At 45.0% G+C, this 13,407-nt stretch overlaps 1 protein-coding gene across 6 annotated transcripts in view; it reads right to left on the bottom strand.

The window, feature by feature from the left end:
• The window catches only part of GRM8 (glutamate metabotropic receptor 8), a 490,512-nt gene extending 481,916 nt beyond the window's left edge, over positions 1 to 8,596 (bottom strand). For 5 of the 6 annotated variants that reach the window (XR_010590015.1, XM_065555615.1, XM_065555608.1 and 2 more), the window contains exon 1: positions 8,255 to 8,596. The gene's annotated coding sequence lies outside the window, so the exon portion shown is untranslated. Of the gene's footprint in view, positions 1 to 7,622 lie in introns of all 6 variants that reach the window. The other variant, XM_065555621.1, reaches the window with a different exon arrangement.
• Between the last annotated feature and the right edge of the window lie 4,811 nt (positions 8,597 to 13,407).

Below are 13,407 nucleotides of genomic sequence, written 5' to 3'. Positions count from 1 at the left end.
TCCAAATGCATTTTGTTACAAGTACCAAGGATATCATATTTGGGGGGAGGGGTTAAGCCCCTTTTGTCTTAATATGACTTGCTATAATATAAATAAAAATGTGATTCTATAATCCCTTAAACTGATCATCTTCCACTAAATATTATTTTGTTCCTCAATTTTCTCAAAACAAATTTTACTCAAATCACAGAAGCTACAGAAGAATTCTAAAATAATGGATGTTTGAAGGCCTGTGAAAAAGATTGGTTGTAGAGTGTCATCTACGTAGAAGTAGCTCACCAAGATCGGTAACAAAACAAAGACTTGAAATTGAACCATGTATAATTGCTGTGAATAAAAGGGAATATTAAAGTGCCGAAGTGCATGAAGCATAAAACTTTCAATGCCTCTAAATATTTAGTTTGTTTGAATTTACTTGAGGATTGAATCTAAATGGATCAAAATCTGTGCTGATTGACATAATCTCTTTGGCCTCTCTGTAAATATACAAGATATAAATGAGTGCAGGCTTTAGCCCAATGAGTTTATTTCCAGCTTTAAAGACGGTAGGACAAAATTTGCTCTCAGTTACCCAAGTACAAATCTACATTGGAGTCAGTTGAGTTGATCCTGATTTACATCAGAGTAACTGAGGGCAGAAATTGGCTCAAAATATATTGGTGAGTACAAGAGAACCATTAACCAATCAGAACTGATCATCTTAACCATCCAGAGACAAGAGCGTCTCTACATCTAAAGTAATCTACAGAGATACTTCTTTACTGATCCCCTGTTCATTATGAACAGCCACGTCTTTAGACTATACATACTAGCACCACTTTTCAAGGATTTCAGAATCAGTTCTTTGAATTAACAAAATTTAAAACAGCTCATATTTAATAATATGCTGAAATTTTGGAGGCAAGAGTAGAGAATTTAAAATGTCTCAGAATATTCATATGAAAACTGCTGCTTTTTTTCCATGTGTCATTTGGCTGCATGGCTAGACCAAGGTCCATTTCTAATGAAGAATATTCTACTCAGAAATTGAAGCGTCAAAAATAGGTATCAATCCTTATACATGTACAGTGGTAGGTCAAACACAGTGGACTTGACTTCTAAAGGATTTTTGGGAGTACAAGTAGGCCCAGTAGCTTATCTAGGATGAATAAATTTAGAATAATTGGAAGGTTAAAAAAATCTCATAATAAGCATTTTGCAATACTACATAATACTTGAGTATTAGTCATCATGCATTCTATCGTTCAATATTGTTAATTTTCAAAAAGAAGTATGTATTTCATGATGTTAATGGCCATAACTTGCCTATAAAATAGAAGGGAAATTCATTATAAAGCATTAATTTTAAATTTTAATAGATTTAGTCTTATTGTATGTCTTCTAAGAAATCAAAGCTTTTATTATATTGCGTAATTTATTCGTATCACATCACTTTGGCTATATTGATTAAGTTTTACAACTATGTTGTTGTGAGCCTGTATAGCTAAGTAGAAAGTTTTATTTAAATTCATTTCATTTTTATCAATGATTTTTACTTATATGAAAAAATATTGACCTTCTGTGCTATAAATCCAGACAATTGTGTTTCATGTTCAGAGTTTCCGTTCAAAGTACAATATAATCCCTTTCTGACTGACCATAAATCTGGATTAATCCAAATGTGTTCCCAATTTACCAGGTTTTTTATAGTGGTAGTCAGTGCTCACTGGGAAATAACTTCAGAGAAGAAATGTACACATCTCCTCAGCACTGAGCATATAGATTCAAGAGGAAGTGCAACACAGAGCGTCACTTCAAGTCAACATAAAAGATCACAGGTTGCTTGCTCTTTAATTGCCTTAAAATTGTATCCGGTAGTAACTGAATTTAAGTGCTTTTTAAAGCAAAGTTTACATTACAAATTTCCATAGATTATCATGTACATTCATTTTAATACATAAATAGGTGTGGTGAGGGGGGAGATGGAAGCTTTTATCACGGAACTAGGATAATGTTTAAATTCTGAAAGTACTTCCTTCAGCAATCACCCAGATCTTTAAGAATATTACTATTTCTTGTTTGGTAAAGCATGGTTATAGAAGATTCGGGCTCAGTACAAACTGGAGTTCAGTGTTGTACTAAGCAAGGTCTGATGAATACTGCAATGACAGTGTGTGCACATGCGCACTATGTAATAGGACAGTTCATTATTCTGATCACAAACTCATTACTTCTACACTAGTCAGTCTCGTTACTGGAGTTCATTAATATAAAGAACTCTAAATAATAAGCTGAAATGATAAATAATTAAATGGATTAGGCAGTGGCTTTATTTTGGTAACAAAACTACTGAAAGAGTGACCTTTAATTTACAGTAGTGTCAGTAAAATGAATACAAATATCATGACGAGATCCTCCCACAAAAAATATTCTTAAAATCACATATGCCCACGCTGTTATTTCAAGTAGCACTCTATGCATTACAAATAGGGAAATATGTTTCCTCTAGTTCAGTGGTTTTCAAACTTTTTTTCTGCTGACCTAGTTGAAGAAAATTGTTGATGCCCGTTACCCAATGGAGGTGGGGATGAGGGGTTTGGGATGTGGGAGGGGCTCAGAGCTGGGGCAGAGAGTTGGGGTGCAGGGGTGAGGTCTGCGGGGTGGGGCTGAGAATGAGGGGCATGGGGTGCAGGAGGGTTGTCTGAATTTGGCAGGGCTCAGGGCTGGGGCAGAGGGTTGGGGTGCAAGAGGGGGGTCAGGGCTCTGGGCTGGGGGTGCAGGCTCTGGGGTGGGGCTGGGGATGAGGGGCTTGGGATGCAGGAAGGGGCTCCTGCTTTGGGGGGGTTCAAGGCTATGGCAGGGGATTGGTGCACGGGGTTGGGGTGCAGGATTACCTCAGGCAGCTCCCGGTCAGCAGCACAGCGGGGGTACTAAGGCAGGCTTCCTGCCTGTCCTGGCACCGCAGACCACACTGCGCCCCGAAAGCAGCCAGCAGCAGGTCCGGCTCCTAGGCGGAGGCATGCAAGCAGCTCCCTGTGGCTCTTGCTCGCACTGCCTGCCCAGCTCCCATTGGCCAGTGCTCGCAGCAGGGGCAGCGTGTGGAGCCCCCTGGCTCCCCCGCCTAGGAGCTGGACCTACTGCTGGCCGCTTCTGGGGCGCAGCGTGGTGTCAGAACAGGTAGGGACTAGCCTGCCTTATCTGAGCAGCACCGCTGATGGGACTTTTAACGGCTCGGTCGGTGGTGCTGACCAAAACCACCGCGACCCAGTGCCTTACATTCCGTGACCCAGTACTGGGTTTGAAAACCACTGATCTAGTTTCATAGATCTTTATCTCGATGACCTGTTCGACAGTTTAACAGACATGACTCTTTACTGGGACTGTGTGAAAAGAGCAACTTTTTTCTATAAGAAAATATTGACAATTATGTTTGAGGCAATTTCACATTTCCCGGATTTAACTTTTCACAGCATTTTGAAGAGCTGATGAGGTTTTCATTAAATCATATCAAAGTTTTATTTTTAAAAAACAGTATTTTTGAGAAAAGGAGAGGCTATTTTTGCTCAAATTTATCTTCTTTTCAAGTGATAACCCACAAAATTGTTCAGATTTATGAAAAATTGATTTGGTTTCATAAAACGAGAATGTAAAAACCTTCCATTCCAAAATTTTGGGGAGAGGATCTTGCAAGTATTTTTGACTTTCCTCTTTGTAATATGAAAATAAGATATCTATAGTAACAGACTGTTATCTGCCTAGTTTTTATGCTAACACCAGGGCCGGCTCTGGCTTTTTTGCCGCCCCAAGCAAAAAAAAAAAAAAATCCTGCAGCGCGGCCAGAGCGGCAAAGCAGGAAAAAAAAAAAAAACCTGCGGAGCGGCCGGAGCCAGGGTGCAGGGGGACTCCCTGTGCTGCAGACATGCCCCGGCTAGTGAGGGGGTGGGGGAAGGAGTTGGGGGGAGAGAGAGAGAGAGAGAGAGAAGGGGAGCGGCCAGGGGTTCAGTGGGGCACTTGCCACGCGGCCCCAACTGCCACGCCGCCTGCCGGGAGGGCTCCGTGCCGCTCCATTCAGCAAGGAGGAAAGGACGCGGGCTGCCCTGCCGGGCTTGCTACAGACCTGGCACTGGTTGGGGCAGACAGAGCGTGCAGCCCGCTCCCAGCAGGGTGCTCCCATCCTCCACACCGCCACCCCCTACAGGGTGGCCGGATCAGCGAACAAAACAAACAAACAAAAAAAAGCGGCCGTGCTGCCCTAGGATTGGGTGGAATACCGCCCCGTAGAATCTGCCACCCCAAGCACGAGCTTGCTCGGCTGGTGCCTGGAGCCAGCCCTGGCTAACTCTCATATTTTCCTGGGAAATATTTTCTCTTACAGTGCACTATATTCAGTGATGAGAAAATATGTGAAGAGAACTATATATCATGTAAAGGTGTTGCCAGTTGAACACAACAATTTGAATTTCATATAAAAGCAGATTCTTTTTGTTAACAATGTAAGTGGATTGTAGAAGTCTTAGGCCCTCAATCTTAAAACCCTAACTTGAAGGAGTACCTTAGGTTCTGGAACTAGAGGTGCTGCCGTACCCCCAGCTTCAAGTGGTTTCCATTATATACAGGGTTTACAGTTTGGTTCAATGGCCCTCAGCACCCCCACTATACAAATTGTTCCAGCACCCCTGAGGAGTACTCCTTATTTATAGTAGTCCCATTTACTTCAGTCCTATGAGTAAGGATTTTATCACTTCTTCCTGCTGAGGGTACCCTTTACACAATAAAAAAACCAAGGCAAGTCACCATCAGCATCCAGTCCATATGAACTATTTTTTCAACATACGGCATGGGAGAAACGTCTCAGATCAGTCTATTTCAGACTCTTCTCAAGGCAACTTCAAGTATCGCCAGAGCTTCTGCCTTCACATCCTACCCTGTGAATCTCCATCTTTTAAACAAGCTATCTTTAAAAGCCAAAACAAATCCTCTCCAAGTGTGGGCCTAATAAAAGGTTAAACTAATACACAAATCTTCCAAAGGAAAATCATAGTAAGCATTTCTCTCTGTCCCTGACTGATCTTACAACTGAACAAACTCTATCAATATTCACACTATTCAGACTTGATTTTTCACCCCTGGTCTAACAGGTGAAGAAGACCAGTGAAATTTTCCAGGTCAGCCTAGAGTAGTTTCTTCACCAGAGTTCAAATCTCTGGCCATCAGCTGTAGCTGTAGTTTAGAGCAAGATTCCGTGCTTCAACCAGGACCTGGAACACCCTAACAGGGACAGTGGGGAACTCAAATGTAAGTGCAGAATAGTCGGGGGGGGGGTTGGTTTTTTTTTTTGGTTTTTTTGCAACAGCTCTGAGAAATATATTTGTCCAAGAAAAATAATTAGGTGGCACAGGAAAGTTAATATTAAAAGGAAAATCTGCTTGTGCCTAATACACTGTCAAAATTGCTCAAGAATAATTTCATCCCAACATAAAAATTACCATCCTAATACTACCAAGGTCATTGTCAGCTTGGGTTACGGGCTGTATAAGTGCCAATACACAGTCAAAGCTGCCTATCAGCAGGTTTAATTTGCACATCCAATATCTCAGTTGAAACATTCAGCGTCCTCATTTGCTTTCTTTGTGGCAGATCTTTCCTTTCCCTCTTCTTTACTGGCTGCCTTTATATTAATAACGATACTCTGTACTTCTGTAGCCTTTTTCATCCCAGCACCTCAAAGTGCTTAAACATTAAGTGGATCTTTTAGACTAGTTCCACCTGGAAGGGTCCTCTACTGCATAGTGAAAAGGTCCAGTAACCATTTCAGCAGTGAAATAGGATAAGCTGCATTTCACCAATTTTTCCAGCTAAACTACACAAAAATCAACCATTATCTAGGGTGTTAGCCTTCTTAGCAGGGAGCCCTCTATTGTTCTCTACTTTTACTTAACTAAGCCATTTTTATCTTCCCACACTCACGTCTACCATACCAATTTGCTTCTGTTTTTGAGGAATTCTATTAAAACACTAAGCTAAGCTATCCCCACTATTCCTGGCGTCTTTCATTATCATTAGCAGCTGTAGTATTTTAACTGTTTTACTACCCACCAATCTTCCTTAGAACCCAAATAGTGGTGTGCAAGGTAGTTATGCAAATGACCAGATTAGAACCAAATGCTCCTGTTGTTCATTACCGTTAATTAAAAAAAAAATCTAACGTGAAATAAACAAACTTTCCGCTATTTGGTTATACATGATCAGCAGCCTCTATGCACAACTACAGGCGATTTCTTTTTCTCCTTAAATTAAGTGGTCACTTTTAATGGGACAGGTTATTATTGAAGAAAAAAAAATATTATTTTAACGAATCCCCAATTCCAAAGGTCAGAAGCTTTCCAACGCCAAATGCCCATCCTGTGCCGAGTCTGCGTGCAATTCGGATCGGTAATCGATTTTCATTGGTGGTTGGGGGGAGGGTTATGCGTTATTCACGCAGCCCTTGCAAACACTTACGACTCTCACATTAAACACATGCACAATGCTGTGAAAAGACTCATCATCCAGTGGGAGAGCTAACACTTCCCAAACAGAGGTGAGATTACTTTGGAGAGGTGCAGATTCCTCTCTATTAACAGCCTTATTTTGGGTTGAGTATTGTGAGAAACATCAAGGAAGCAGAGGGATCCCCCCCACACACACACACACACACCGTGCCCCCCTCATATCTATACCCCCCGCCAGGTACTTGCAACCGGATTGAAGTAATTCATGTTGGCTGTCAGGGGGATCTGTTATATCTTGCGCAGTTTGGTGGCTGTTTCATTGACACAAGCCGGCACGTGCCAGCCAGCCAGTATCTTGTGGGGTTCTAGTATATATTTTCAGCAGCTTCGAACAGGCTGCGAGGGATCTTCGCGCTGTTTCGCTGAGCAGATGGATTTGGGTTCAGTATTGCTAAGGGGGCTTTCTGTCTTCTAACAAACATTCCGCCCGGCTCCTTTCTGGTAGTGCCTGGGGTTCGAATTACCTAACGCTGGGGAAAGGGGACAGAATCAGGCTGCTTAAAAAAAAAAAAAGAAAAAAAAAGAAAAGAAAAAAAAAAAAGCTACTGAAAATAACAGAAAGAAGGGAATCCTTGGTGCCCTTACCTACGCGTCCCAGCCCTAGATATTCCCACCCTGCTAGAATAGAAGTTTGTGGCAGCAGCTTCCTGCACGCATCCAGTGTTTATTACTATGCATTTAATAAACAGGTTAAATACTTTATGTGATTTTATCCGCCCAGCGCGCAGAAACCGAAACAAACAAGGAGGTGGAAAGCTCGGGTGCTTCCCCTCGTTGTGGTTTATAATAGGATGCGTTTAAAGGAGGAAGGGGGGAAATCTTGAAATTCAGGGCTACAAATGTCCTTGCTAGGATAGTTCTTTGCTCATTGTGTTTTTTTTTTTAACGTGCCGTTTAATTCGAGCTGGTTTTAGGAGGCAATTGACAATAAAATCCCAGGCAATTTCAAGCCCCACAGATCAAGCAGATACTAGTCTCTAGCAGAAGATATTAACTAGGACAAAACTTGCATTGACGCTTATTTTTTGACTTCCCTCTCTCCTTATCCCCTGCCCCCCCCACACACACACACCAAAACAATGGTACAAATACCTTGAGCCTCCATTCGATCAAAAATAGTTGCATGTCCGTATTGCTGAGAAACGGTGGAAGAAGTCCCGGGAATTAATCAAAGCCGCCCTAACCTACCGTTGGGAAATAGCATTCGGTAATTACCCTACAATCCGCGTCTCAGCGATCTTCCCCGGTAACGTCAGCTGAAGGAGCCGGAGCTCAGACCGGGACAGGTAGCCAGGAGAGCTATTTCAATGCTGCTGCAGAACACTGTAGAGCAGCCAAGCAAAACCAGCCCGGATGCCTCCTCGCCCACCAAAAACACCCCGGAAAAAAACTTTTAGGGACCGCTTCGAGCTCAAACCTCAGTGCTGATCTCTTAGCCCAACTGCTTTGCCTTTCACCCGCAAGGGCTGAGCTCTGGGTTGCCCCCTCTTGGCATTTGAAATGAATCTAAGCAAAGGACCATTGTTCGCCTCTCCCCAATCGCCAGCCTGGGTTTGGATACCCCGATTAATTTCCTCCCCCTCGCAGTAAATCAAATCACCAAACTCCAAGAATGGGCCAACTTGATGCATCCAACACTCGGATAAATAGCTGCAGCCCCCGCGCTCTTAGCATAGTGGGGGCTCTGGCTCCCCGCACGCACACACACTCCCCCCGGGTCTTACCCTGGCTCTGGAAGAAGCTGCTGGGAAGGAGCCGGCTCGGTGGCTCTCCGCCCCATTTCAGTGCATGCCGGCGCGCGAGGAGCTGCACTTGTAGCTGTTCTTGGTGCTGAAAGAGGCAGCGATTCCAGAGCACGACGCGAAGTCTCTTCCATGTGAATAACAAATACACCCACTGGCAGCCGCTATTGGTCTGTCTAACTCTCCTCCTAATCCACCTCTTATCGGGCACTCAGCCTGGCCAGGGGCAAAGGGAGCTTTCCCTGCTCGGGATCTCGCAGGATAATCCCCGCCGTTTAGCGCCAAGCAAATCACATCTGGGATGCAGAATAAACCAACCCCGCTGATAGGAAGCCCCCTGGATCTGGCTATGAAGGCTCAGACTCGGGTACCCCGCCTCCCATGTCTTACAAGCTTTCGCCTCCTTTTGCACACACTGCAGTTAACACATACACACACCTTTCCTCAGGGCGGCGGTCTGAGACCACAACGTTTAGGTAAACAAGTGTTTCTATCAGGTTTGAGTTGCAGTAAAAGCCAATTATGGTTGGGGGGAGGGAGGGAGATAAGGCGGGGGAAACATATGGGCTCCTAAGGAACATGGCTGTTAGCCCCAGCCCAGGGAAGAGATGTTAAGTCATTCAGACACAGCGAGGGAACCCTTTGGGCGGGGCATTCCTGAGGCTCCGGGTGGTGCTGGTGCTGGTCTGTGATCAATAAATAATAATCACCGGGCCATCGAGGAACACGTGGCCCGCGCGTGGAAATTAACAAGCAACTGGCCGCAGGCGGCTGTCAGAACATCACTGCTCTCACCTCAGTTGCCCATCAAAGTTTGCAGATGCCTTAAGTGGCCGCATCTTGGCCTCTGTACCCAGAGGCTCCCCTGGGGGTGGGGGGCTTTTCTCCAGCACCAGCGTTAGCGGGGAGGAGGGTGCTGGGACAGAGGGGGGGGGGTCTCTATCTTGTATCGCGGCCCCCCGCCCCTGGTGCTTGTGCCCGCTTGGGGGGTGAGGGGCAGTAACGGGAGGCCCCAGCTTTGCTTTCCTCTCGGGATCGGCGTTCAGGGTTCCCGGGGGTGGCAGGCGTCGGGCGAGTCGGGATGTGTCAGCTGGAAGCCCCGCGCCAGGCTGTTCCCCGCCCTGCGCGCTGCTGGGGTTTCTCCTGCTCCCGCTGAGCGGGCCGGGCCGGGCCTGGTGAACAGGCTCCATCTGGAGGCAGCGGCTGGGAATTGCACGCTCTGGAGCTGGGTGAATGTGACGCACCGAAGATCCCTCCCGCCACAGAGCCTGGGGCTGACACGCACAGAGGCGGGGCAGAGGCCGAGCTGCGCACGGGACAGAGGCAGCGGGACAGCGCACCACGGAAATTAAAGAGCAGGGCTGAGCCAGGGGGCAGAGCAGGGGTTATGGCAACAGGACAGGAAGAGGTGCAACGGGCCCGTGGAATTAATTACAGCCCTCCTCCCCCGTCCCTTGTAACTTTCTGTTTCCTTTGGTTTCAGAGTAGCAGCTGTGTTAGTCTGTATCCGCAAAAAGAAGAACAGGAGGACTTGTGGCACCTTAGAGACTAACAAGTTTATTAGAGCATAAGCTTTCGTGGACTATAGCCCACTTCTTCGGATGCATATAGAATGGAACATATATTGAGGAGATATATATACACACATACAGAGAGCATAAGACAACTCCCACCTGTTTATGCTCTCTGTATGTGTGTATATATATCTCCTCAATATATGTTCCATTCTATATGCATCCGAAGAAGTGGGCTATAGTCCACGAAAGCTTATGCTCTAATAAACTTGTTAGTCTCTAAGGTGCCACAAGTCCTCCTGTTCTTCTTTTTGTTTCCTTTGGGTTATAGTGAGGAGCAAGAAACCTTTATTAAATGCTGGTGCTCAAAGGCCTGCACCAGGCCTGTAGGATGACCAGACAGCAAATGTGAAAAATCAGGAGGGGTTGGGGGGTAATAGGAGCCTATATAAGAAAAAGACCCAAAAATCAGGACTGTCCCTATAAAATTGGGACATCTGGTCACCTTACCTGCTGGGAACAGGGTGCAGGGCTCAGTTCCAGGGTGGTCTTGCACGCTGTGCATATTGGGGGTGGGGGAGAAGGGGGTTTTTATATATAATGCTGTAATGAGGCCAGCTGAGGCTGTCATCCTGGGCTTTGTCATTTGTTACTGCTTGGCTTTGTGCAGTAATGGCCTGCCCCAGGCAAGCTGGAGGGCACTGCCAGCCCTTGCTGGGTCTTCTGAGCCTGTAATTGCTATCCTGTAATGGTTCACAAATATCTGCCCTGGAAACTTCATGTACTGTTATCCTGAATATGCTGTGCCATGCTGTCATGGAGGATTTGGGTGTTGGGGAGGGTGTTATCCTTTGCTAACAATGAGAAAATCAGGGTGTTGGGCTAGCTTCTGTTAGTGATGCCGTGTGTTAGAAATCTAGGACATACTTACATGGGCTAAACTAGCATTTCTCAAACTGGTGGTCCTGACCCAAAAGGGAGTCAACAACGTTATTGTAGGAGGAGAATTTTTGTATTTCTGTTCTAGATATTAATACCCACACGCCATCCTAACAACAACTAGGAATCCATCTTGGCTGCCTTTCTTCCCCCTCCTTAGGGATAGTTTCCCGCCCTTTTTGCCAAAAGGCGGGAAACCGGGCAACCATGCGACATGCAATCTGCCCAGTAACAGCAAGGCATATAAGGGCTAGCACATCTAAAGGAGGGTGCTGTCCATCTGAGTGGGAGAGTGCTGTACTCAGGTTCATAAGGCAGAGCACCACGCCTTAGGGTTGTGGGAGGGTTTAACACACTTGCACGCAAGGGTGAGATGCCACCCTCTCATCTGGATCTTACTTATACCCACAACGCCGCAGGGAAGAAGAATCACCAGCACTAAACAGAGTTACCACCTATCTGTTGCCTGAGGTCCACTTCTCACCCTGCCGAGTTACCTGGTCGATCCCGATCTGCTCTGTGAGGTCAGGAGGCTCCAGATAAGCTGCAAGATATAGTAGAGACCTTTTGAGTCCTCCAAACCGCTCACCTGGAACCCATCTTGGGGAGGAAGTAAAACCTTTTGGTCACAGTCAGTATAGTTATAGTTTTCAGAGTAGCAGCCGTGTTAGTCTGTATCCGCAAAAAGAAGAACAGGAGTACTTGTGGCACCTTAGAGACTAACAAATTTATTAGAGCATAAGCTTTCGTGGTGTCACCTTTGCCTATTTACTTTACTTACCTGTGTTGGGAGTCCTTTATAGCATACCCAGTTTACTTACCTTGTTGAACTGTTGTTAGTCTAATAAATGTACCTGAGTTTTACTCCTGCACTCTTGTTGGTTTTTATTTTGGGCAAGCTTAAACTGCGATGATAGATGCGGATAGGGAGATGAATCTCTCGACTGATCTCCGGCCATCCTAAAATCAGTCAATAGCGGTATTGCCACCTTTACTTCTGTGCTGCTGCTGGCGTCAGCACTGTCCTCAGAGCTGGGCGGCTGGAGAATGGCGGCTGCTGGCCGGGAGCCCAGCTCTGAAGGCAGAGCCACCGCCAGCAGCAGTATAGAAGTAAGGGTGGCATAGTATAGGGGTTGAAGTGGTTTCCATCATATTCAGGGTTTACAGTTTGGTTCAGTGGCTCTTAGCACTCCCACTATAAAAATTGTTCCAGCACCCTTGCCCTTATAACTTTTAGCCCAGTTGTTAAGGAACTCCTCCAGATGAGGAGGAAGGAACATACGTTTCCTAGACCTCAGTGAGTGCCCTCGCCAGTGTAATAAGCAAACATACAAGTACAGAGCTGTTTACTAGATTTCTCACAAGTAGAGGCACAGAAGATAAGGTTTCCTACCTTCTATTTTTCAGAAAAAAATAAGTTACAATGGTTTTGTTCAGTGAGGTTGAATGATAAATTCTGCCTTTTGTATCTCTAACTATTTAGACACACAGACACACTCATCCAGCTTCTATTGCAGCTAATTGCAGTTGGAGAAAGGCTTTAGTTATTAGTAAGTTTGGGCAAATCTTCTCTTTGCCTGATTCAAAGGAGGGATTTGAATCCACATCTCCTATCTCCCAGATGAGTGTCTTAATCACCCAGCTATAATGTCATTCTCACTCTCGCCTTCTGGCCAATGTGTTTATACAAGAACGTAAGAACGGCCATACGGTCAGCTCAATGGTCCATCTAGCCCAGTATCCTGTCTTCTGACAGTGACCAATGCCAGGTGCCCCAGAGGGAATGAACAGAACAGGTAATCATCAAGTGATCCATCCAGTCGCCCATTCCCAGCCTCTGGCAAACAGAGGCTAGGGACAGCATCCCTGCCCATCCTGGCTAATAGCCATTGATGGTTCTATCCTCCATGAACTTACCTAGTTCTTTTTTTAACCCTGTTATACTCTTGGCCATCACAACATCCTCTGGCAAAGAGTTCCACAGGTTGACTGTGCATTGTGTGAAGAAATACTTCCTTTTGTTTGTTTTAAACTTGTGCCTATTAATTTCATTTGGTGGCCCCTAGTTCTTGTGTTATAAGGAGTAAATAACACTTCCTTATTTACTTTTTCCACACCAGTCATGATTTTATAGACCTCTATCATATCGTCCCTTAGTCATCTCTTTCCCAAGATGAAAAGTCCAAGTCTTATTAATCTCTCCTTATATGGAAGCTGTTCCATACCCCTAATCGTTTTTGTTGCCCTTCTCTGTACCAATTCCATATATCTTTTTTGAGATCGGGTGACCAGGACTGCATACAGTATTCAAGATGTGGGCGTACCATGGATTTATAGAGAGGCAATATGATATTTTTTGTCTTATTTTCTACCCCTTTCCTAATGATTCCCAACATTGTTTGTTTTTTTGACTGCCACTGCACATTGAGTGGATGTTTTCAGAGAACTATCCACAATGACTCCAAGATCTCTTTCTTGAGTGATAACAGCTAATTTAGGCCCCATCATTTTATATGTATAGTTGGAATGATGTTTTCCAATGTGCATGACTTTGAATTTACAACATTGAATTTCATCTGCCATTTTGTTGTCCAGTCACCCAGTTTTGTTTGATCCCTTTGTAACTGTTCGCAGTGTGCTTTGGAATTAACCATCTTGAGTAGTTTTGTATCATTGGTAAAT

The sequence above is a fragment of the Chrysemys picta genome, chromosome 1, assembly GCF_011386835.1.
Source record: "Chrysemys picta bellii isolate R12L10 chromosome 1, ASM1138683v2, whole genome shotgun sequence".
NCBI lineage: Eukaryota > Metazoa > Chordata > Testudines > Emydidae > Chrysemys > Chrysemys picta.
The sequence above is the reverse complement of the archived record's forward strand: the minus strand, read 5'-3'. Positions and strand labels throughout refer to the sequence as shown.